The 24,599-nt window shown below is 54.9% G+C and overlaps 1 protein-coding gene across 6 annotated transcripts in view; it reads right to left on the reverse strand.

Moving 5' to 3' along the window:
* The window catches only part of GDPD5 (glycerophosphodiester phosphodiesterase domain containing 5), an 89,330-nt gene extending 72,959 nt beyond the window's left edge, over nucleotides 1–16,371 (reverse strand). For 3 of the 6 annotated variants that reach the window (XM_070425641.1, XM_070425635.1, XM_070425636.1), the window contains exon 1: nucleotides 15,619–16,371. The gene's annotated coding sequence lies outside the window, so the exon portion shown is untranslated. Of the gene's footprint in view, nucleotides 1–11,399; nucleotides 11,676–12,185; nucleotides 12,267–15,618 lie in introns of all 6 variants that reach the window. The other 3 variants (XM_070425637.1, XM_070425638.1, XM_070425640.1) reach the window with 3 other exon arrangements.
* Between the last annotated feature and the right edge of the window lie 8,228 nt (nucleotides 16,372–24,599).

Raw genomic sequence — 24,599 nt, forward strand, 5'->3', positions numbered from 1 at the left:
GCTTTTCCTCCCTCTGCCCCCATCACCCAGGCTCCTTACAGCGTCTTGAAGATGTAACCCACCTGTTGTCGCCTCTATACCTTTGCTCTGCTGTTGCTCTTCCCACTGGTCAGAGCCTATCTATCCCGCCCCCCACGGCTAACCTTTGTCCTCTGCAAGCCTCACTCAAGTTCCCCCTCCCCTCCCCTCCCCTCCCCTCTCCTCCCCTCCACGCCCCCCAGCTCAGGCTAATCCCAGGGGAAGTCATCCTCCCTCCCCCCCTCTCCTGAGCCTCCCCACTCTACTGACCTCCCTTACAACACCAGCTCCCTCTGCCCAGGCCAAGCGTTCCTGGAACCCTCTTGCTCACACCCCTCAGGACCTGGCACTAATGCTTCACTGAAATGAGTAAATGTGTCCCATCCTCACCCACCACGAAGACCCAGAACGATTTAAACAATCACTGCTTCCTTTTAAGGTTTGCCTTTGTCTTTCTTTAAAAACCCTTAGTGGGCACAGGGAAATGCGACGGAAGGTTCCTTAGTCAGACTCATCTTGGCATTTCCAAATGCTGGCTTTGTGCCCGGCACACAGTCGATGTCTGAGATTCGTTCGCTTGGTGGATGGAAGAACAAAAATATCCCCACCTTCCACGTTCCCCTGCAGCCACCATCATTATCAATTCCATCCTGGGGCTCAACTCTGCTCCCCGTGGTCCTCTCAAAATCACACAGCCCGGGGAGGAATCACGCGATAGCTGGAGGCTCCTGTGTACGAGATGGGAAAGTGAGGGTGTGCTATCTTCCCCAAGCGTTCTCTCTGGACATTAGCCCCAGGCCACGGGCACTGGGACAACGGAGTTGCATGTTCAAGGCTGCCTGCACACTGTACCGCCTGTTGGGGACCCTTCCTTCGCGTCAACACAGTAAAGGCCCTGAGAAGTCCCGCGGTGACTTACGTGACCGAGCACTTCCGGACCCTGTATGGCCACTTGTCCTGGGACCTGCTACCATCCCAGGGAGCTAGGCCTGCTCAGAGCGGTTTGGGAAGTGCGTACTAGATGCTGTGGCCTGGTCCACCGCGGACAAGGTATGGACACCAAGGAGGCTTGCGCTGGCACACAGCCAAGGGCACACTTCCTTGCGCTGACCATTTTATGGAGGCAGAGGTCTGACCGAAGCCAACAATCCTTTGTGACAGAAGCATAAAATGGATGGGGCGTCATACAGGTCCCAGATGGAGCACAGAAGAGGGAACAGGTAACGGGCCAGGCTGGAGACCCGAGTTCCAACTGCAGTACTGTGCTTGCCGCTGGCCACGGCGCAGGGGACCTCATCCTGCTGAGCTCTGCTTTCATCGGCTACCAAATGGGGATAATGCTACTTTCAGGGCTGAAAGATTCAGTGTGGTGATGGAAGCAGGGGCAGATTACAGACTATAAAGTCCTGACCTGGTTTGTGCCGTGTACATCCTATTTCCCTGCCTCACAGCCAGGTTGGTGTGTGGGCATGTCTTGATTAATCACAAGCTACTGCAGAGGGTCCCAATCAGAATGGGTGGGTGGATGGACAGGTGGGTGGATGGATGAGTGAGTGGGTGGATGGATGGGTGAGTGGGTGGATGGATGGAAGGGTGGATGAATCCCTAGCAAGACTCCAGGATCAATAATGGCTGGCTGAATAGGTATTAATGAATGGATGAACAACTCTAATAAAAATTGTCCCATTTCTCAGTCCTCAACTGGTAGAAGCATCAAATTAGGAAGGGGACACACACACCCATGTAAGAAGGGAGAAGGAGGAGGTGCTGGGCTGCTGGAGGCAAGTCTGTGGACAGCAGACTGAAGGGTCAGGGCGAGAAGAGCCAGAGACCTGAAAGGCAGGAACTATTGCTGAACAGGTGCCGCAGTCCAGGGCACACGGTGCAGAGTGTCGGCACTCCCAGCAAAGCAGTCCGTGTTCCCAGAGCCCATCCCTGAGCGGTTACCACATCAGCATGGTGCAGAGGAAGGAAGCGTCAATCCTGTCCACAAGGTTTCCAACTAAAACGATCCAAGGGCTGGTTTTAAAGGGGATAAAGGAGCAGAAGGAGGGCTTGGGGGCACACACCTTAGCTGCCTGGAAAAATACTTCTTATGTTTTTACATCAACTTAGCAACATAGTCGTGCACAGGAAAAAGATATTTTAAGTGCCTGCCATGTGCCCGGCAAGCACTGTTAGGTGGGGGGCTGGGCACAAGGCCTCCGCAGACAGCATCATGTGTTGAAGACTGGAGAGATGAGGGGTCAGATCACCTGGTCACTTGAGGACAGAGAAGGTGGTGCTGGAGAAAAAGGCCACAGATAGGAAGTCCGGAGGACCAAGCTAAATCACTACATGACCTCGGGAAAGTCACCTTCCTTCTCTGAGCCTCCATCTTCCCATCTGTAAAATGGGCTGATAATAAAAATCGTGAAAACTACTACATTGCATGAGGCACTGAATCAGTGGTTACAGACCTTATCTCCCCTAATGTGCACAGCCAGCTAGACAACTGTTGCTAACTATTTGTTATGGGGAATGATTGTCCCCTTCACGGAAGAGCAAACTGAGGCTCAGCTGGTTACTCACTTGCCTGAGGGAGTTGGTGGGAGCCAGAATTGGATCCCGGGTTTGTCCGATTCTAGAGCTCACTCTCTCCTTGCCCTCCCAAACAAGTCCCATGCTGCCTCTCACCCACTGCCGTGAGGATTCGGTGACATCGTGAATATCAAAGCACTTTATAAAAGGTAAACTATTATGTGTCCAAAGCCAACAAGAAAGAAGTCTTAATTCCTCCATGAAACCAAACACTGAAGTTCACAGGGGGCATTCAGAACTGGCTGCAGCCCAGGGCTCTGGGGCTCCTGATCCCTCCACCTCCTGCATTCCTTGGCCAACTTCTTCCTAGGGAGAGGGAGCCCAGCCAACCCCCTCACAGCCCACAGAGCCCCTCCCAGACCAGACACGGCCTCACTGGTAACCACTTGGCTCACGAACTCGACACCTGCTGAGGATTCAGACGCACAACCTACCCCAGGTGCCACGGGGACTCCCTCACCACTCCCTACTGACCGCTGGGGGACCTCAGGCTAGTCTTCTCTCACCTCTCTGACCCCCCACCCCTCACCGTTTCCCACCCTTGAGCTAGATGAGTTTAACTAGGTGAGTAGGAGGAGATCCAGGCTCTCAAAATCCATGGTCTGAGGAAGGCGCTACCCATCCCACCAGGAATCCCAACTCACTGCCTGCCCATGGGAGCCCTGGTCTGAGAGGTGGACCCAGCTCCTACCGCCACCAGCCATCAGGATGCATCAGGACGCTAATCTTCCAGCTTCCCAGGCTGGCTGGGCCCAGGTGGGGGAGAGATAGAAAAAGGGTCTTCCGGCTGAAATGCATACATCTTCACTGGAGAGACTGGGCCCTCGGGCACAGAAATCCTCACAGGCCTATAGTGGCCCAGAGAGGTTGCTAACTAGCTTCAGGCCACACAGCATGAAGGGGTCAAGTGTATGTTGGGATCCAGGCCTTTTAGGCCCAGCCCAGGGCTCTCCCCACTGCCTCAGAGTCATCCCTCTGAAGCATGGATCAAGCACAGAGAGGAAAAGCAGTGTGAGCAGCCAAGATGATGCACCCACCCCCCTCTACACGCTGGTCAGAAGGTACTGACCGTTGACGGCTGAGCACCCAGCCTCCAAGGTGAAAACCAACTCCCCGTTTCTCCATTCCCTGCCTCACTCACAGGTACTGATGGGGCACGTTTATACAGAGGGCTCGGTCTATCGCTGCAGAGCTCTCAACAAGAGGATGGAGGTTCCAGTTGCATTATAACAGATTTAAGTTAGACAAAAAGAAGAACTTCCTGAGGCAGCATTAAGAATGGACAGTGCAACGAAGAGCAAGAACCTACAACCAAGATTACTTTACCCAGCAAAGCTATCATTCATAATTGAAGGTCAGATAAAGAGCTTCACAGATAAGAAAAAGCTAAAGGAGTTCATCACCACCAAACCAGTATTATATGAAATGCTGAAAGGTACCCTTTAAGAAGAGGAAGAAGAAGAAAAAGGTAAAAATAAAAATTATGAACAACAAATACATATCTATCAACAAGTGAATCTAAAAATCAAGTGAATAAATAATCTGATGAACAGAATAAACCTGTGGATATAACAGAATCAGGGGCATAGAAAGGGAGTGGACTGACAATTCTTGGGGGGAAAGGGGTGTGGGGGTGCAGGAAGAGACTGGACAAAAATCATACACCTATGGATAAGAACAGTGGGGAGAGGGGGGTAAGGGCAGAGGGTGGGGTGGGAACCGGGTGGAGGGGAGCTATGGGGGGGAAAAAAAGAGGAACAACTGTAATAATCTGAACAATAAAGATTTAATAATAAAAAATAATAAAAAACAAGAATGGACAGTGCACAGAGAAAGGGAGCAGGATGAGGGTGGTTGTGGAGTCTCTTCTAAAATACAAGATGCTGCCTCGTCCAGGAGGCAAGATGCTGCCTCGTCCGTGGCTTCAAAACAGACCTCGAAGGTAAGTGTTGTTGCCTTCACTTTATAGGTGAGCAACTGAGGCTCAGAGGCTGTGACTTGCCCAGTGTCTTCAAAGCCAGGACGGACTGGAAGCCCGCACACCTGCTTCTCAGTAAGGCCTCTGAAGCTCAAGGCACTACCACCGCCACCAGGGCATCTCACAGCTTCTGCCCAGACAACTCCCCCCCCTGACCCCCCACCCCCCGCCCTGCATGCACAGCTAGAGATGCCAGGGTACTCTCATCAGGCAGGAGAGGGAGTGCGCAGTATGGCCAGCTAGAGAGAGAGGGTTCTGAGTTCTAGGCCTACATCCCAGCAACACCAGCATGGCCTGCCGGGCCCCCCAACTCCCTTTACCTGGTCTGCATAGGCTCCTGCGGGCCATCTGAGCTCAGGGCAGCATGGCTCATTCTGGGAGTCAGAGGCTGATGTGGGCCCAGGGCTGATCCCCCGAGCTGCTGACAGCCACCCAGACCTAAGGAGGACATGCCAGGTGGCTACACCAGCGCCGGCTCTGAGCTGGGGCACCTGAGCTCACCTGACACCAGCCTCCCCGTGACCTTTGCCCCACTCTGGAGATAAGGCTGTTCCTGGGGGAGGAAGCATGGGCCAAGGCAGGTGCCGTGGGTCCCTGACTTCTCTGCAGCCCCAGGTGGAGAAGCAGCCTGCCTTCAGCCTCACTCAGCACACTGGGTGTCACTGCCCAGCCTGTGAGGGCCGCCCCATTGTACAAGTGGGGAAATGGAGGGTCAGAGAAGCCAAGCCACTTGCCCACAGTAAAAAACAAACAAAAACAAAACAACCAGGAACTGAGCCAGGATTCAAGCCCAGGCCTGCCTGATTCCAGAAAGCCGAATGTTTTCCAGATCCACTCTACCTCTGAGGGCCTGCTGCTCACCCCATTTCCTGCTATAGCCCTACGGCCATGTCTCCTGGCTTCATCCTTACTCTCCCCCCTTCTGACAAGGCCTTTCCCATCCACTGTGGACCAACTGAGGTCCCAGCCTACCTCCAAGGCTCATTTCAAATGCCCCTTCTCAATGAAGCTCCCTGGTTGCTCTCATTCTCCTCTGAGCTCCTCGGTTTTTGCTTGTCTCCTCCTCACGGCTGCCCAGGTGCCCCATGAGGAAGAGAACTGGACTGTGCCCCAACCACTCCCCTCCACCCCCAGCCTCCAGGGCAGGGACAACCTGAGTCCTCTTCCTCCCAGCTCCTGGTGCAGACTCAGGGGCAGAACTTGGGGACATCTAGTCCAACTGCAGCTCGGGGGGACGAGACCCACACCTCACAGGACGTGGTTTGCAGGAGGACTGCAGGGAGGGGTGGAGAACGGATAGGTGAGTGTCCACACGTGACAAGGCTGTGAGAAACTGTCACAGCCTCATCACTGGAGCAGAACCTAGACCAGTGATGGCGAACCTTTTGAGCTTGGAGTGTCAACATTTTGAAAAACCCTAACTTAACTCTGGTGCCGTGTCACATATAGAAATTTTTTGATATTTGCAACCATAGTAAAACAAAGACTCATATTTTTGATATTTATTTTATATATTTAAATGCCATTTAACAAAGAAAAACCAACCAAAAAAATGAGTTCGCGTGTCACTTCTGACACGCGTGTCATAGGTTCGCCATCACTGGCCTAGACTAAGGGTGGTGACAGTCCCCATCCTCTTACTAAGGGTCCAGCCACACTGTGTTCTGGGTTCTGCCTGTATCATTTGTGATGATTGAAGGCTGTCACTTACTGGGCACTTTCTGCTCACCAGGCACCATCCTAAGCACTTTATGTTAATTCATTCATTTAATCCTTTTTAAAATACATTTTTATTGATTTCAGAGAGGAAGGGAAAGGGAGAGATGGAAACATCAAAGATGAGAGAGAATCATTGATTGGCTGCCTCCTGCATGCCCCCCACTGGGGATCGAGCCCGCAACTCGGGCATGTGCTCTTGACCGGAATCGAACCTGGGACCCTTCAGTCCCCAGGCCTATCCACTGAGAACAAACTGGCTAGGGCACATTCATTTAATCTTTACAACATCGCTGCTCTATGTTATCTCTACTTCAAAGATGAGGAAACCCAGGCACAGACAGATTAAGGGGCACACGTGTAGTTCCACAACCATATTACAGCGGAGCCAGGGTTTCAGGAGAAAGTCTATTTTCAGAACCACTGCTCCACATGGCCTGACTAAGAGGGACAGAGACACAGTTGTTCAGGTGATCAGGCTGGAGAAAACTGACAGCCAGGGCCTCTGAGGACCAGTGGTGGCAGAGCCGGATGAAGTGATGGGCACAGTGGGCGGGGACCTGGGTACCAATCTCGAAGGGGTGCTAAGGCACCTCTGGAGAGACAGAGACGGAAGGCTGGCTACCCCAGAACTCCTCTCCCTGAGAGGGCTGTGGCAGTTGGAACGCTTTGGCTTGTCTTTGGGGTGGGGGCATAAGAGGAACACCCAGGTAATAACAGACCCTTAAACTGCATCCTATGGAGGGTGAGACCAGGGCTTTTGACCATCAGAGTGAGAAATGTCTCCTGTCTGCCTTCCCAGATCCACCTCCGTCCGGCTTGGGGACCTGGAGGCTGCTCTCAGTGGAATGATTTGGGCTCCATGCCTCTGGCTTCTGAGTAGGTTCACCCAACGGGAAGGCCCAGTGGGAGGCTGGAGTAAGGAAGAAAAATAGTTGAGGTTTTATGCTCCCGATAGTTCTCCTGGGCTGACTGATTCCCTGACTGCAGACCACAGCCCCTGTCCATAGAGCTGACCACTTCCTCCCTGTGCACTTCGGCCTGGGCCATAACTGCTCCCAGGGGCTGCTAGGCCTGGCGCTGTACTCTCCTCTGTGCGTCTGCTACCCCCTACAGCCTGACGGTGCACCCTGGGCTGGGCCAGCGAGAGGAGACCAAGCACTACCACCAACAGCCCTCGGGTCTGCTCTAATCACAGGATGCATGGAGCAGGCGATTACAGGGCAGTTCGCAGGGATGCAGGCCGCCACTGTCTGAGCCTGAGCTTGGGCCTGACCCCACACGTGGAGCAGGCTGGGTGCGCGGAGTAGGTTCTTTGCCAGTGACGGGAGGGGCAGGGCAGAGGAAGATCGTGGACAGTGTCTGAGGGCTCACTATGCGGCAGGCACTGAGCTTTACACACCAAGCTCTGCATTTGCTTCTCAGAACAACCCAAGGAAGTGCATCCCACGTATGCATTTTACAGGAGAAAACACTGGTGCTAAAAAAGCTGAAAGGACTCGCCCAGGGTCAGGTTGCCAGAAAGAGACAAAGTCCAGACTCAAACACCAGTTTTTCTGCCTCCAAAGCCCATCCCGGTAACCACCTTGAATTAGTTTTTGCGAACTAGCTTCCAACAAAGGTAGCTCATTTAATTGGGGTCAATTATTGGTGAGGGCCAGACAGAGGCCTCCAGTGTCTCCCAGCCCCCTCCCCTCGATGAAAAAGAAACCCTCTGACATTCTTCCAGGTGGGGATAGGGGGGTTGGGGGGCCCCAAGCGGGCGGTGCAGTTGGGTGTCCAATTGGAAAAACAAGCAGATTCAGACAAGGCTTCATTGTTAAGGAGAGCCTGACTCTTTGGCCATTAAAACAAAACCAAGCAAAACAAAATGCTTGCTGTCTTGTCTTATCTCTTAGAGAGAAGGGGGACAGGAGGAAAGGGCCTCGAGACTGGGTGTTGCTCCCTAGCCCCCCCCCCCCTGCCCCCCCCCCCCCCCCCCCAGCATCTCTGAGACTCCAGGCTCAGTGGCTAGGGCAGGAGGAAGAGCCCTGCAGGGGACTCCAGGGTCTGAGCGCGGCCGGCTCTGCCAGTCTCTGCCTTCTAGTGCACAGTGCAGACCCTCAGGCACCGCGCTAGGGCTTCTGTGTGTGGCCTTGTTCGGTCACTGCGGCCCTCTCAGGAAGGGATTATTGTCACTCCTATTTCCAGATGAGGACACCGAGGCTCCAAGAAGACACCCAAGCAAAGAGCAGAGGGGTGTTGGAACCCAAGTGTATAGGATTGTAAAGTCTTCCCACCTCCCCGTTTCCCCAGGCAAGGGGGTCTCCGGGAACGCACGGCCATGGAGGAGGGGGCAGCTGAAAGCAATGAGCTCCTTGTCACGGGATGGGCAGGTCCCGTGGGGGAAGCTGCGGAGGCATGCAGTGCGGCCAGTGGTTCTCATTCCTGACAGCCCACTGACCTCACCTGGGGCACTTTACAAAACGATTGCTGCCCGGGTCTGGCCCTGGACTGTGGGGCGGGGCCCAGGAAGGACTTTTAAAATTTCCTACATGATTCTAATGTGTGTGGCAAACTCCGAGAGCCATGGGCACAGGTGCCCACTGAAGCCTCTCTCGCCCCACAAGTGCTCCACCCCACACTCTTGAAGGAGAGAAGGACTTTCCTGCGCTGACCCCATGTTACAGGACGGGCAAAAAACAGGCACAATAGAAGGGCTGAGGCCATGTCCTCAAGGCCCACAGCCAACCCCGAGTGCAAGCAGCACAAGGGCACCCTGACTTCAGGGTGCCTCTGGGGTGACCTCCTTTGAGATACTTGGGGGGTCCTGGCTCCCTGGTCAGTAGAAGACAACTCTCCTTTGAGCCTCCTGGGTGGGAGCGTGAGAGGAATTCTTCATGACATTTAAAAAAAAAATAGAGTCCTCTCATTCAAAGCTAAACAGCTGCAGGATTAAGGCTGGGAGACCACCTCTGCCGGCGGGTGTGTCCAGGGAGCAAGGCCTGTTTATTCTGTTCTGTAGATCTGGTCTCAGATCTCGGCCCACACTTCCTCCCAAATTGCTTTCTTGCCTTCCTTATGCCCTCAAACAGAATGTCACAGATGGCGAGACAGCGTGAGTGAGGCAGTGGGAAAGGGAGGCCTGTGGAGACCAGTAGACCTGGGACTTCCCAAGCTCTACTCTAGCTGGCTACCCTGAGACAGAAACCGTTCACTTCTGAGCTCATTCCTAGCGCTGGCCTCACAGCAGTGCCAGGGCGCGTGCATGTGCTTGTGTGCACATGCGTGTGTTCAATGACACTTTCAAACTCAGCACTGGGAGCACCACCACCCAGAAGCCTGTCCCGAAGTCCTCCATCCAGCTCTAGACACAACCCCAGCCCAGGGCCGTCCCTGCCACATTCTGTGTTGTCTTTGTTTCTGTGTCCTTCTCTGCTTACCATCCTTTCTTTCCCTGCACAGAGCAGCGGCCCTTTACCTGGGATTCATTCCATACCCATTCCCAAGCACCTGTCCTCTTTCAGGCGCTCTGCTAGGTGCCAGAGATACAGCCAATGACAGCTAACATGCACTGAGTACTTAATAAGTGCTGTGTATTTTTCTGAGCGCTTTACATGTATAATCCATTTAATGCTGAACACAACCTTATGAAACAGGTGCTCTCATCGTCCCATTTTACAGATGGGGAAACTGAAGGCCCGAGAGGTTAAATCATTTGCTAGTATGTGCATTCGGCCTGTGATTTGAGCATTACCCTTGACTACCAACCATCCACAGACAACGATGGGACTGGCCCCACCTCAGGAGCTTACTCTTTTCAATTTGGAAGTTTTGTATCTGTGTGTTTACTTGTTTCATGTCTGTTTCCCCAACAGACTAAAATCTCCAATCATGTTACATTTCCGAAAGAGAGAGAGAGAACTTGAAAATGGATGCTGCTTAAGGAAGGACTCGCTCTGCCAGCATCTGCCTGCTGGGCCCAGATGGCTCCTCCCAACTGGGTCATTTCTGCCACTAAGGCCTGAGAATAACCAGGCCCCTGGTCATCCTGCTCCCTGCCCTGAACTCATCTCAGAGCCTTCCTCATCTCTCTCAACTACCTGCTCGCCGGGAAGGTGATGGGAATTGCAGCTCTATAAATCCCACCTGACACAGAGTCCTCCCCAGACAGCGAAGTGTCCTCCTCTGGGAAGTCCTCCCTGCCACCTGGCACACCCCTCCTCCTGGCATCACCAGCTAGACTTCAATCAACTTCCTACTGAGTCACTTGTTCACAAGGCTACCAAGAAGACAGGCAAGTGGACTCAGGCTGATGCAGCCTCTTCCGCCCATCACCCCACTTCACTCCTGCAACACTGTTATTACCATTACCAGGCCCATTTACAAGTGGAAAGGTGGAGCCACTTGCTCAAGGGGCAACTCACATGGTCTCCCCTGCCCAGGGGGTTGCCACTGTGTGCCAGGCATGCTGCTAGGCACTCTGGGGGGGAGGGGAGGGTTGGGGTGGCATAGAATCTAGTTCTGACTGGCTGGCAAGGAAAGCAGACCTACACAGCCCCAATCCACAGACCACACTCAGTGAGTGAGGGCTATGGCTCTGCAGAGGAGGAGGGTGGGATTCCACTTTCGAGGGAGGAGTCCTGCAAGCTTCTAGGAGGAGGCACCTTGGGGCCTGACTAGATTCCTCTGGACCACCGAAACAGGAGCTAGGGCAGGCCTCAGCCTACAGAGCTCTGGTGCCCAGTGGGTACTTGCCACCGCCCTGGAGGCTGCAAAGGGAGGAGCAGCGGCTGCCCTGCCAGCTGCCCCGCCAATGACCCCACTGTGGCCGGGCCAGCCTGCCTCCGGCACTGCCAACCTGGCCTGGCCCAGCTGCTCCCAATTCGCAGGGTCTTCTCTGCCCTGCTAATGACCGTGCCGCCAGCAGCACAAGGCACCACCCTTCTTCGGGAAAGGCAGCAGCTAACTACAGAGCCTGCTGTCCCGGCAGCAGCCAGGCCAAGAATCACAGCCGCCCAGCACACCACATCCTCTGGCCCTGATGCTGTGGTCTCCTCTGCCTCCAGGGTCACGAAGGACACTGCAGAAGCTGGAGCGCCAGGAGCTCGGACACCACCCCACTCACCTGCGGGAAAACAGGACCACGGAGCGGGGCTGATTCGCCATGTCACACAGCCAGCCAGTCCGGGGCCTGGGGCCCTGGTTGCCCAGCTCAGGGTTCCTTCCTTCGCTTTGAAAAGAAGGCTCATTTCCAAGCTTTTTACATGCGAAGTATGCTCTCAAGGTACTTGGCCCCAGTTGAGGAGACGGGATATCTTCTAAAAGCTGTCAAGCTGTCTGTTTAGTCCCAGATAGGAGCACAGGTTTGACTCCTCACGCCCCTCAGTCTGACCTGTGTGACCTTGAGCAAGACAATGCACCACTCTGAGCCCCCGTTTCTGGAGACCACAGCAGTCACCTCCCCGAGTTGTGAATGAGTGTGTCCGGAAAGTGCTTAGCAGTGTCTGGCTCATAATAAGTACTCAGAGCTGTAGCTACTGTTAATATCATCATCACAGTGTTACTAATGAGTATGTGAATGCATTCTACAAACTGTAAAAGGTGGTGCAATGGTAGGTACTGTTTATTACTATTACTATGAAGTGGTAAATATTCAGAGGGCTGTGAGCAGTGGGTTGGATAATCCAGGGATGTTTATGACTGGAGTCGGGCCTCAACAGATGGGGAGATGAGCAGAGAAGAGGCAGGGATGGCAGCTCCGACAGGAGGAACCCCACGAGCATAGACGCAGCGATGAGGCTACATCTGGTGTGTTTGGGAGACAGTGATGAGCAGTGAGCCAGGGTCCATGCAGTGGCTACAGTGGGCAAGGCCTTGAAGACGCAACAAAGGAGACTGGTCCCCAACTTACAGACCGAAGGTAGCCACAAAGGGGTTCTGAGTGGGCACTCCATGATGCCTTTTTTTCTTTCTTTTCTTTTGTAATCCTCACCTGAGAATGTTTTTCCATTGATTTTTTAGATAAGAGTGGAAGGGAGGGGAAGAGACAGAGAGAGAGAAACATCAAGGTGAGAGAGACACATCAATTGGTTGCCTCCCGCATGAGCCCGGACCAGCCGGGAATCAAGCCTACAACTGAGGTACATGCCCTTCACCAGAATTGAACCCGGGACACTTCAGTCTACAGGCTGTCACTTTATCCACTGAGCCAAGCTGGCTATGGCTCCCTACTGCTTTCTGAAATGTGAATTCTGTCTGACATTCAAGGCCCTCTGGCATCTGGTTACCCTCCCTCTTCTCCACACCCTTCACTGACCCCATAAACCCCAGTATCAGGACCTCAGAGTTCAACCCACTTCTCTGCTTCTACCCTATCCCACCTCCCCTGCCATTAGCCCACCCCAAGGTTCACGTTCACAATGAAGCACCCTTTCACTAAGTACCTATGGTGCCATGTGCTTTATATGTGTGGCCTCACAGACACCCATAACTAACCCTAATTCTACAGAGGAGCAAATGGAGGCCTGGCAGGGCCAGGTGTCTTGCTTGGTCTCACAGTGAGTAAGTAGCATAGCCAGGATTCAACCTTCAGCTGATGTCAGGATCCCTGCTCTCTACAGCCATTTGCCTCTAGCCCCAACCCAGACACCTTCCTCCTTGATGAAGCCTTCCCGGGTTACTCATTGTCATGGGCCTCTCCCTGCCATTTCCCATCACCCATTGGAATCAGAGGCCCACAGCTTGACCCTAGCCCAGCTAGCCTGGTTTCCACTGGAGAGGGCCAGGGTTGATAACAGGTTACTTTCTTCTTGTCCTGCCTCCCTCCCCCCACATCCAAGACTTCATATAGCACTAACGGGAACAACCCCCTCCTCTGGGGCGAGCTCAGAAGCTCATCTGGGCACAGAGCAATTTCTGTGAGCCTGCCTCTCGGTGTGAGGGGACCCATAAATTATTCACTGCACCTTTGTGCCTAAGGGAGGCCAGACAAAGAGCCAGAGGGAATGAGTCCCAGCTCCCACAACCCTGGCCCTGGGGTGGGGGTCAGAATCCAGGGTCCCCAAGCAGGTTCCAGAGGACTCTGAGACCAGGAAGGTGGCACAGGAGAGCAAGCCTGAGAATGTTCCCAGATTTCCTGGTCAAAATTCAAGCTTCCTTCCTTACAGGGAAGGAAACAGACATTTTGCCAAGCGCTATATATTTATATCTCACTTAATCCTCACACAACTTCATGGAGGAGGAATTCTAATTTATAGAGCAGAAGCTGGGGCTCTGAGGAGTGGATTTGCCCAATGCCACATGGCCAGTGGGAGGCAGAGCGCACTCACGCCCACCTGGTCTGTCTCACCACTATCTGTCTGTGCCACTTCGCCCACCCGGTTGTGAGCTAGTCATCACACTGCCTTTTCCATCTGGGTAACTTCCAGGGCACCTGGTATGCAGTTGGCACGCAGTCACTGAAGCAAACCCAAAGGCCCTGGACAAGTGCTTTCGCCTCTCTGAGCCTCAGTTCCTCACTCAATGTAGCCATTAATAACAATCCTAGCCATGGCAAACACACACATACACATGCACACACACACACACACACACACACACGCATGCACAACCTCTTTAGCACTTGACAGTCTGCCAGATATCATGGCCTCATTATCTGAACAGATAACGCCAGCCTGCCTTGACCCTATTTTACAGGTGAGGCTGAGAAGCCATGGATGCATCTGAGAGGTCCCACGAGGCTTCCCAACCCTGCTCACCTCATTCCAGGTTCTTTCCATCACACCGTGAAATGAGATCACGGGTGTGAAATGAAGTCATTAACAAGGAGCTTTGTTTAGAGGCAGGATTATTAGGAGAGTTTGAATCTCCAAAGATTGGGGAGGCATCCCAAGCCCCTCTGTCACTTCCTCTTGCAGACCCCCAGGGACTGAGCTTCCAGTCTGACCTCTCCACTCTCCTCCACCTCCCAGGGGCATTCCCAGGTGGCTTCCTCTACACTCCAGGAAGCTGGGCACAGCAGGGGTTAAACAGTCCCAGTCAAGGCCACAGGGCTCAGACCAAGGCCATGTCCCCTCCCCCATCCCACCCAGAACAAGAGCCCACAGAATCCACGCCAAGCCCTCTTTCACAACACCCCTCTCCCTGCACTGCCCTGGGGGTGGGGAGGGTGGGGAGCAGAAGGAACCCCTGCCTGGAAATCCAGACATCTGGGACACTGCCCTCAGCCCCGGCAGCCCCAGCCTTGAGCCCTGGAACAAGCCCTCCCCGCCAGGGTCAGAGGTGTCTCGCAGGGCCCCCTGCCAGGGGAGGCTAAGGTCAGACCTTTAGTCTGGGCCAAAGGCTAGGAGGCTGCTGGCGTGCCTAGGGCCCCTGCACCAACCACACAGACTCTCCCACAGCGTCATATGTGGTCACTCTGACCTCACATCAGAGTAGGAAAAACCCCAGCCACCCACCCAGGACATGCTCACTGGGGCGGGGGAGGGGGTACCTTGCAGGGTATTTGGGAAGGTTTCCTCAAGCGGACTTGCGGCTCAGTCACTCACTCACTCACTGCTCTAGGACCTGGGGCAGCTGGCACACACACTCCATCCTACCTTCACCCCCCAGCCTCCCCCACACACCGTGTCAGTCATGTGAAGGGTGTGAGCTGGGTGAGAGCTGAGGGGCCTCACCTTCTCCGGCTATGATGCGCTCTGACTGGGGCACCCCCACAGTGAGTCTCCCCAACACATAAGCTCAGCCTCAGGACCTGCAGGCTGGGGCAGGGGAGAGAGGCCCACAGGGGGGAAGCTGTGAGGGTGGGAAGTTTCCCACCTCTGCCCTTAACTCCTTGTCCTGGACCTGGGAGGTGGCCCGGCCACAGATGGGAGGGAAGGAAGCCAGCAGACCTACCTCCTGGGCCTCGGGATCAGCTCTAGGGTGTCTCAAATGGCCCCACCTTGACCGCTTCCACCATCCTGCCCGCGGCTATCCACTTCCTTTCTTTTCCTCCTCACTTTCTGCTTCTTTCCACCTCGACCTAACCCTCCTCCCGGTCTCAACCCCCAGAGTGAAAACAGCAGGGTCACACAACCCCATTGAGCCTCAGTTTCCCGATCTGTAAGCCCCTGTAACACTACACGACACCTTTTATCTCATCGAGTATCAGTGAGGCTTAATGAGGGACCACTTGCGCAAGGGTGGAGCGCGGACACGCACACAATGGGCGCTCAATAAGTGCCCGTTTTCTCCCTTCCCGCGCCCCTCCAGCCTCAGCTAGTGCCGGGCACACCCCGCAGCTGGCCGGTCGCCGCCCCGATGGGTTGGGAAGCCGCTTAGCCCGGCATCCCGGAGGCTCTCACCTGCAGCTCTTGGCTCCCGCCGGCCGCCGGGGCGGGGACGGGGGCGCAGGGGGCCCTGTGTTCTTCTCGCGGGAAGCACCAAGCCCCTCGCCTGGGACGGCAGGAACGTGGCACCTTCGGCTCGCAGGACCACCCGGGTCCGGTTCAGTCCGACTGTCCAACCCGCCTGGGACCCTTCAGGGGGCGCTGGACCCTGGCAGGGGCTTCCTGGGCGCTCGCCGCCGGGAAGTCCGAAGCACCGGGTCGGAGCAGCTGAAGGTCCAGGTCTCGGGGAAAGAGGCTGAGGGTGTCCGGGCTCCCGTGCATTCGGTCGGGGTCCTGGGGACAGCGTGCGTTATCCCCGGGCGGAGGGCTCCGACACCCGCTGCAAAAGGCTGAGAACGAGCCCGCAACCGTGGACCCGTATGGTGGGCCAGGAGCGTCCCGCCCAGGTGCACTCAATCAGGGTCGTGCGCTCGGGAGTCCCGGCCACGACGCCCCGGACCGTGGGGCTGGAAGCGTCCCGTGACGGATGCCGGGGCCAGGGCCGGCGGGGCTGGTCGGGACGCCGGCGAGGAGCCGCGGGGGCCGGAGCCCGGCGGGGAAGTCTTCCCGGTTCCGGACTCGGCTCGCTCGGCAAAATGGGGCGGACCTCGGCGCGGCGGCTGACTCGCAGCTGCGGGCCGCGCTCCACTTCCTCCTCTTTCCCTGGCTCCAAGCCGCGCGCTCAGCCCCGCGCCGCCGCCGCCGCCGCCGCCGCCGCTGTCATCCCGGTCGCCCACCCCCACGGAGCTGCGGGCCGAGCAGCTCGGAGCCGGGGCAGCGCCGCCCAGCGCCCCAGAGCCAGCAGGCGCGGCCCCGCCAGAAGGGGGCGGAGTCACCCGAGGCCCCACCCACCGGGGCAGAGGGCGGGGCGCTCTCCAGGTGCCCGCCCTCCGCCCGCGCCGTCAGGGGGCAGGAGCCAATGGAAGAGTGGGAGGAGGGCGGGGCTCTGCGGGACGCGGACTCTACCTTGGAGAGGGCGGGGCCAACAGGGAGCAGTGAGGCCGGAGGGAGGACAATACGGGGTGGGGGTAGTTTAAAGAGCGGAGCGGGAGGGAAGGTGACCTGGGGACCTGAATGGAGGGCGAGGTGAAGAGGAGGGAGAAGTGAAAAGGACTGATTTGTCTGGGACCGGGGCGTGGAGACCGCCTTGAAGGGGAGAGAAGGAGTCATGCGATGGGACAGGGGTCGAGGTAGGGAAAGAAACAGGATGGAGGTGCGTTACCCGAGGTAGTGGAATCCCCAGGATGAGTGGAGTCCTCTGGAGCTGTGAGACGGCCCTCACGATACTCTTCACCCTCCCAGCTTCTAGGGCTCAGCGTGGGGAAGCCAGTGAGCCTTGGATGCTGTGCAATATCCAGATTTCAGGAAGCGGTGAAAACTAAGTTTTTGAAAAATACAGAGAGGATCTTTGTTACTAAGCATGTCCCCCTTCTCGGCCCCATACACACGGAGGAACATCATTATCAGCAGCGGATTGTGAGGGACCTTTCTGCCCTTTGCTCCCGTCCCTCCCTCCCAAGCGCTTTGGGGCAGGAGCTGTGTCTGGTTCGTACCTACCGAGTTCCCAGGACCCTGCTCAGGGCGGGGCACAGAGCGGGCAGTGCCGGGTTTTGATGTCCGAAGGAGCGAAAGTTGAAGGAATGGCCTGGGGAGCAAAGGAATGGAGGCTCACACCGTACAACCTTATGCAGAGGCGCCGCGTTTCACTGGTGAGGACACTGAAGCACCGAGAGGCCAAATGATGTTCTCAAGACCATAAAGCTGGCCCGGATATTTCCCACTCATCACTGTAGCACTCTAGGCACAGCTGTGTGGCTTTGAACAGGTCACTGGGCCTCTCTGAGGCTCCGGCGCCTCCCCTGTAACAGGGCAATGAAGATGCTGCTACTGGGCAGGCACCAGGCTCCAGAGGATGGAGGGAGTCTATTCCTGATGGAGGAAACGGCATGTGCAAAGGCATGGGATCTGAAAGAACACCTCTGGGGACCCCTGGCCTATTCTGGGGGATTAGGAGAAGTTTCCCTGAGGGAGCGATAGGCAGTGCAGGCCAGAAATGGGGGTTAGCCAGGTTAGGGGGGAACCTCAGGGAATGGGCAGTGCTCTGGGCAGAGAGGCCAGTCTAGGTAAGACTCTGGAAGTGAGGGGGAGCATTGCTTTGTTGGAGAGCCAGACAAGTTTGGGGTGACTGGAGCTCTCGGGGCAGTGTGAAGAGGCAGACGGGGCCAGACAGAAAGGACTTCGGATTTTATTCCAGGAGCCAAGGACTCTGCTGGGGTCTTGCTCTTGACCCTGAACTCAACAGGGTCATGCTGAGGCCCCAGTCCTGAAGACCCCAAGTCTGGACTCACTGGTTGTCAGAAGGGTATCCTGGGAAGTTTTATGCCAGGTATTGATATGGGAAAGAGAGAACTTGGTAGGGAAACCAGGTAGCACGAACACACCCAAAGCCCACAAAAGGCAAATGGTGTGGGGCCTGTATGGTTAAGGGTTAAGTCCTCAGTGAGTCCTGGACCCAGACACTCTGTCCCTTCCTCCCTATAGAGTGCATCAGCCTCTGAGTGTGATTGGAAGCACAGGGAAGAGCTGGAGCTGGAGGCTGAAGTCCAGGCTGGGGGGTGCCCTCTCCTAGCCAAACCCAGGGTCGGCAGTGGGCAGGTTGGCCCCAGGAAGCTTGCGCTTGTCTTATGTGTTGAGCTTGGTCATGGTGCTAAGAAACCTGCCCAGCCCAAATGGCTCAGTGTTGAACGTCGACCTATGAACCAGGAGGTCATGGTTCGATGCCCCATCAGGGCACATGCCAGGGTTGCAGAATCCATCTCCAGTAGGGGGTGTGCAGGAGGCAGCCAATCAATGACTCTATCTCATCATTGATGTTTCCATCTTTCTCTCTGAAATCAATAAAAATATATTTTAAAAAAGAAACATTGTGCTCTAGCTGGTTTGGCTCAGTGGACAGAGCGTCAGCCTGCGGAATGAAGGGTCCTGGGTTCGATTCTGATCAGGGGCACATGCCCGGGTTTCGGGCTTGATCCCCAGTGTGGGGTGTATAGGAGGCACCGGTTAATGATTCTCTCTCATCATTGATGTTTCTATCTCTCTCTCCCTCTCCCTTCCTCTCTGAAATCAATTAAAAAATATTTTTTATAAAAGAAACCTTGTAACTTCTCCCTCTGTTTAGAACCTTCTGTGGCTCCCAGTTGTCAGCATGATTAAGTTATAAGTCCCTCGCCTGGTGTTCCAGGCTCTCCATTATTACTCTCTGCCAAGCAGCCTCATCTTCTGATAATTTCCTTTTCCCCTCATACCAAAGTCAGCTCCATCCACAAGCAGGGTACCATCTCTCCCCCGGATGTGGTTGCTCCTGCTGACCCCTTGTCTGGGGGACTGTGTTCCCCTTCTCTCCTGAGTCAATTCCTACTTCCCTGCTGGACTGAAGGGAAGAAACTTTGGGGCAAACGCCCATCTGCCTTTTCATTGCTGTATCCTCGGAGCCTGGCACATAGGAAGGACTCAGCAAGTACTTATCGAATGAATGCTCCATCTCCCTGATCACGTGTCTCCTCCTCTAAGAAGACTTCCTGGACTCCTCCAGGAAGTCTGCCTTTGGCGTGGACTCTCTCAGCTCGAAGGCTCTGTAATTATGCCTTTCTGGTCTGGTTGGCCTCACACCTCTGTGGCAGAGCATTCCCACCCACCCCCATTCAGCTGAGTGCTGGCTGGCCCCGGGGGACCTGGGCATGGGGAGATGAATGAGGCCCCTGAGCGGGCCGGAGGAGCAGAAGCCAGAATAAAAGAAGGCTTTCAGAACAGACCCTCCATGACCCCCGAGGCCCCAGAGAGGAGTGCCCAAGGTCGCCACGGGGTGACCAGCAAACAGTTCTCAATGCCCACATTCACCCTCTGGCTACCCTCCAGGGGGAGGAAGTCTCCTGATCTGGGAGAATCAGGCCTTTATGCAGCCAGAGAGGCTCCTGAAGGGTGACCGAGGCCTGGTCGTGGTGGGTTGCCTGGGTGGGTGACGAGGGCTCCGAGGTGGCTCTGAACCTGGGCCTCTGGGGCTGACAGAAAAGGCTGCCCTTATGGGCGGTGCCCCACCTCTCCGAGGACCTCCCCCTCCTTATATTCTGGCCAGAGGGGAGTTAACAGTGTCGCTACTGCGGGCCGCCTCAGCTCTGCTGCGCAGCTTCCTATTTTTGCAGCAAATAAACACCCACTTTGTGCCGACATTTATATTAGGAATGTAGCACTCTCTTAAGTAGGGGCACCACACTGTATACAACGTTATGCCCCATGAGGCCTGCTTCCAGCAAATCCTTATGTGCACCCACTATGTGCAGGCGCTGTGCTCGGGGGCACCATGGAGCATCGGGCAGAGGTGGCCCTGCCCTCCCGAAGCTTGCTGTCTGGTAGGGTCTGTAGACTCAGCTGAACTCTGGGCCCTTGTGGGATAGCCTGCTTTCCTACTGGTCTGCCTCCGACAGCCTGGAATCCTTCTCCAGGTCTCCTGCCTGCGTGTGCCCCATTCAGCCACTGGCGTTTCCTCCATCCCTCGAGGCCCAGGACACAGGCTGACCCCTCTGGGGACCCTGCCCAACCAACTCCACTGGGGGGAGCCCAGTACCGTCCACTGGAGCCGGTGACCCTGCCGGCTCTTTGGGCCTCTCTTGGGACATTGACCCCTTGGGTCTTGGGCTGTTTGTGGGTCAGGTTTCCCACCAGAGTATGAGCTTCTAGAGAGCGAGGGATGGGGTGTCTCTCTATGCTCTAAGCTCACCCCACATTTACCAATAATTTCCGAGCTGAGACCAGACATTGGGCACCCAGGGACTGGACAGGCAAGGGGTGCCCAGTCCGAGGGCTCTCTGCAGTGGTGTGTGCAGAGTGCCCTGTGAGCACAGGAGGCTGCAGGGGGAGGGGAGGGTGGCATCGAGGGCAGCTTCACAGGGAAAGTGACACGAGTTTGGCACCAGACACACATCCTGGCCCAGTCACCTTCCCTCTCTATGCCTTAGCTTCCTCCTGACTAAAGCATAGATGAAAGTAGTGGCCCCTCAAAGGTGGTACGGATTAAAAGAGACCTGGTGCCCTAGCTGGTTTGGCTCAATGGGTAGAGCATCAGCTTGCGGACTGAAGAGTCCCAGGTTCGATTCCGGTCAGGGGCACATGCCCAGGTTTCGGGCTCGGTCCCCGATGGGGGGCATGCAGGAGGCAGCTGATCGGTGATTCTTTCTCAACATTGATGTTTCTGTTTCTCTCCCTTCCTCTCTGAAATCAATGAGAGAGAGAGAGAGAGAGAGACCTGGTGTTCAGTCAGCCAGGCCAGAGTTAGCAGTGTGCGTGCGTGTGTGTCTCTGTGTGTATGTATGTGTGTATGAGTGGGTATGTGGGTATGTGGGTATGTATGTGTATGTGTGTCTTTGTGTGTATGTGTGTGTGAGTGTGTGTGTGTGTGTGTACCACAGTCAGATCCACAGCACCAAGGCAGAAAGGTAAGGAGAGTCTGTGTCTGAGGCTGGAGAGGTGGGCAGGGGGCATGTCACACGTCTCTGTCATTGAGTTTGGCTTCTATGCTGGGGGCAGAAGGGAGCCTTGGAGGGTTTAAGCGGGGGTTACAGGTCATGTTTGCCCTTCAGAGCTCGCCCTGGTCACTCTTTGGAGGAGAGGCTGAGGCAGGGAATCTGTCTGAGGCCTGTTTTGAGTCTGATGACAAGAGGGATGAGTGTCTGAACCTGGAACATTTAGGGGAAGGAGGCAAGCTCTTCGTTACTGTGTGGTGTGTGGGCTAAGGGAGATAGAGAATCTGAGGAGTTTGTGGCTCAGGAGAGGGGCCAAGGCTTGAGGCCACAGCCAGGGACAGCTTTTGGGATGAGACGAGAGTAGCCCCAGGGAGGGGGTGGGCTTGCAAGGAGGAAGCAGAAAATCCACAGGGAGCGGGGTGGACGGGATGGAGCCCAGGAAAGAGCCAGAGGAGGACTGGTCACAAAAGCGGAGGAGAGGGGGTTGTACGGAGAGGATAGCGAGGGCCAAGAGCTCCAGCACTGAGGTGTCCGGGGTCCACAGCTGGGACTGAGTGAGGGTGGCCGGGAGAGGTGGAGGCAGGGGGAGGGGTGCACTTGGAGCCAGTCAGGGCTGCCTTTCCCAGGGTAGCTGCCAAAGGGTGCGTGCTTGGGCGGCAGCTGGAGGAGGAGGCAGAGTGGAGGCTTGTAGAGGAGTTAAGGCCACGTGAAAGAGAGGAGGTCACCGTAGGGTAATGGAGAGGCTGGGCACAGACCTGAGGCTGAGAGGCAGCACTTCCACTTCGGGGGTGGGGATGGGGCCGCTGAAGACCCAGCCGGGAGGAGAGGGGCCATGAGGAGAGGCATGAAGCTGCAGCCATGGCTGTGGGAAGTGGACAGGGAGGAACAAGGCCATCTGAGGTAGGAGCCACACTCTGTGGTGGCCCCTTTTCCATGGTGGAGGGGTTGGGGGTGGCTTCGAGAAATGCCCGTGTCAACTTCATAAAAAAGGATACCTGGCCTTGAAAGGGTGGGAGCTTCAGAGTGGGAATAAGAGCCATCGCGGTAACTTCAAGCTTTCCGTTTATCAGCACCTCCCCACGCTAACAAGAGGGAATGTCTAGTGTAGCCCCACCACTGCCAATTGCCAGGGTCTGTTACCTGCGGGATTGAACTTCACGAATTTACTTCTGTGTCTCTAGCACAGACAGGGTGAGGGTCACACCCAATAGTCAGGTGCTGAGTACCTTCAGCTAAAGAAATGTGGAGGGGACATGTTCATTTGGCCGCCTCTGCTGCCCCCTGCGGGGTAATACTGGTTAGTGCAGAATAATAACAGGAGCGCTGGTTCTCAAACTTCTTGTTCTCAGAACCATTTTCATACCCCAAAATGATTGAAATGAATAATTTTAATTATTATATATAGTATAGAGAAATTATTTTACATAGTTTGTGTTGTATTTAAAGTATTATAAATTAAAATTTAAGTAATTAATTTAACAATAGCAATCTTATTAAATGTTAACATATATTTTTACGAGACACATATTTTCCAAAAACAAAAAATTATTGAGAAGAGTGGCGTTGTTTTATATGTTTACAAATTTCTTTAAACAAATTGATGTTTTTATCTCTCTCCCTCCCTCCCTCTCTCTAAAATCAATCAATCAATAATTTAAAAAAAAAAAAAAGATGTGGTGAAGGAACCAAGATGGCAGCGTAAGGTACAGACCTGTGCGTGCTGCCTCCCACAACAACATTGAAAATACCAACTATAAGACAAAACAGCTATCATTCAGAACCGTGGGAAAGCTGGCCCAGTGGAAGCTCTACAACTGGAAGGAAAGAAAGAAGAGCATTGAGACTGAGTAGGATATGCAGAGGCGCCAAGAACAGAGGTACGGAGTCGCGCGCCAGGCGGGCTGCAACTGGATGTGCGGTTTTTTTCAATCGAAAGGGGTTACAAACTCTCTAATCCACTGAGCTTGTTTGGGGCGGGATTCTGAGGTCCCAGACCCTTTCGGGGAGAGGCAGGACAGCCTTGCAGTGGGTCGGAAAGCGAGAGTGGCTTTCTTGCAGAGCTGCTTGCTGGCCCGGCACTCGGGGACTCGGAGTCGTGGAGAGGCGAGGAGTTGCAGAGACACCATTGCTGTTTGCTCCGCCCTGGTGATTCCCTGAAACCCCGCCCTACTCAATTTACGTCCCTGCCCAAGCTGTGCCAGTGGCACAAAAGGAACCACCAACAAACTGCAGATTTCAACTCCTCGCACCCATAAGGGACACCCTCAAGAAGCAGAATCAGGTTCGGAGGAAGCCGGAACTGGACCCAGCTGGGCTGGCAACATGGAACCACTGTACCAGCAAACGCACAAACAGGTCCACCAGATCCAGTCTCACATGGGACGCGGGGAGATGGCAGACAAGCAGTCTGTGCACTTAGTAGAAAACGAAATCCAAGCAAGCATACCAGATATTCAGCCAGCAAGAACGCCTGGAGATTTTGTCCAGCAAGGAGCTGCCCAACAAAAGACAGAATGCCAAACTTTGTGTTGACCAGTTAAAGTATGATGTCCAGCACCTGCAGATTGCTCTCAGAAACTTCCAGCATCGGTGATACGCAAGGGAGCAGCAGGAGAGACAGTGTGAGGATCTTCTGTCTCGCACCTTCACCCCCAATGTGGGATGTGGCGCCCCCTGTGAGGCTGCAATGGCCCCTGCGAGGCTGCGACGACCCTTGTGAGGCTGCACCAGCCTCTGTGAGGCTGCGCCGGCCCCTGTGAGGCTGAGACGGCCGCTGTGAGGCTGAGATGGTCCCTGTGAGGCTGAGACGGTCCCTGTGAGGCCAAACACAGGGACACATCGCGGATGGAAATAGCTACATTTTCCAAGTGTATGACCCGGCAACAAAAAGCATACACCTATGGATGAGGACAGTGGGGGAGGGGGGGTAAGGGCAGAGCGGGGGGGACTGGGTGGAGGGGAGCTATGGGGGGAAAGGGGAACAACTGTAATAATCTGAACAATAAAGATTTATTTTAAAAAAAAGATGTGGTACATATATGCAATAAAATATTACTCAGCAATAAAAAAGAATGAAATCTTGCCCTAGCCAGTTTGGCTCAGTCAACAAAGCATGGTCTCCGGATTGAAGGCTCCTTGGTTCAATTCCGTCAAGGGCACGAACCTCAGCTGCAGGCTCAATCCCAGGCCCTGGTCTGGAGGCAACAATTCCAGGTGTCTCTCTCACATCGATGTTTCTCTCTCTGTCTCTCCCCTCCCTTCCACTCTCTCTAAAAATCAATGGAAAAATATCCTTGGGTGAGGATTAACCAAAAAAAAAAAAAAAGAATGAAATCTTGCCATTGGCAACAACATGGATGGACCTAGAGCAGCGGTTCTCAACCTGCGGGTCACGACCCCTGTGGGGGTCGAACGACCCTTTCACAGGGGTTGCCTAAGACC

Source organism: Myotis yumanensis, unplaced genomic scaffold, assembly GCF_028538775.1.
Source record: "Myotis yumanensis isolate MYYU_CA2020_CCGP unplaced genomic scaffold, mMyoYum1.0.hap1 SCAF_10, whole genome shotgun sequence".
In the NCBI taxonomy this organism is placed as follows: Eukaryota; Metazoa; Chordata; class Mammalia; order Chiroptera; family Vespertilionidae; genus Myotis; species Myotis yumanensis.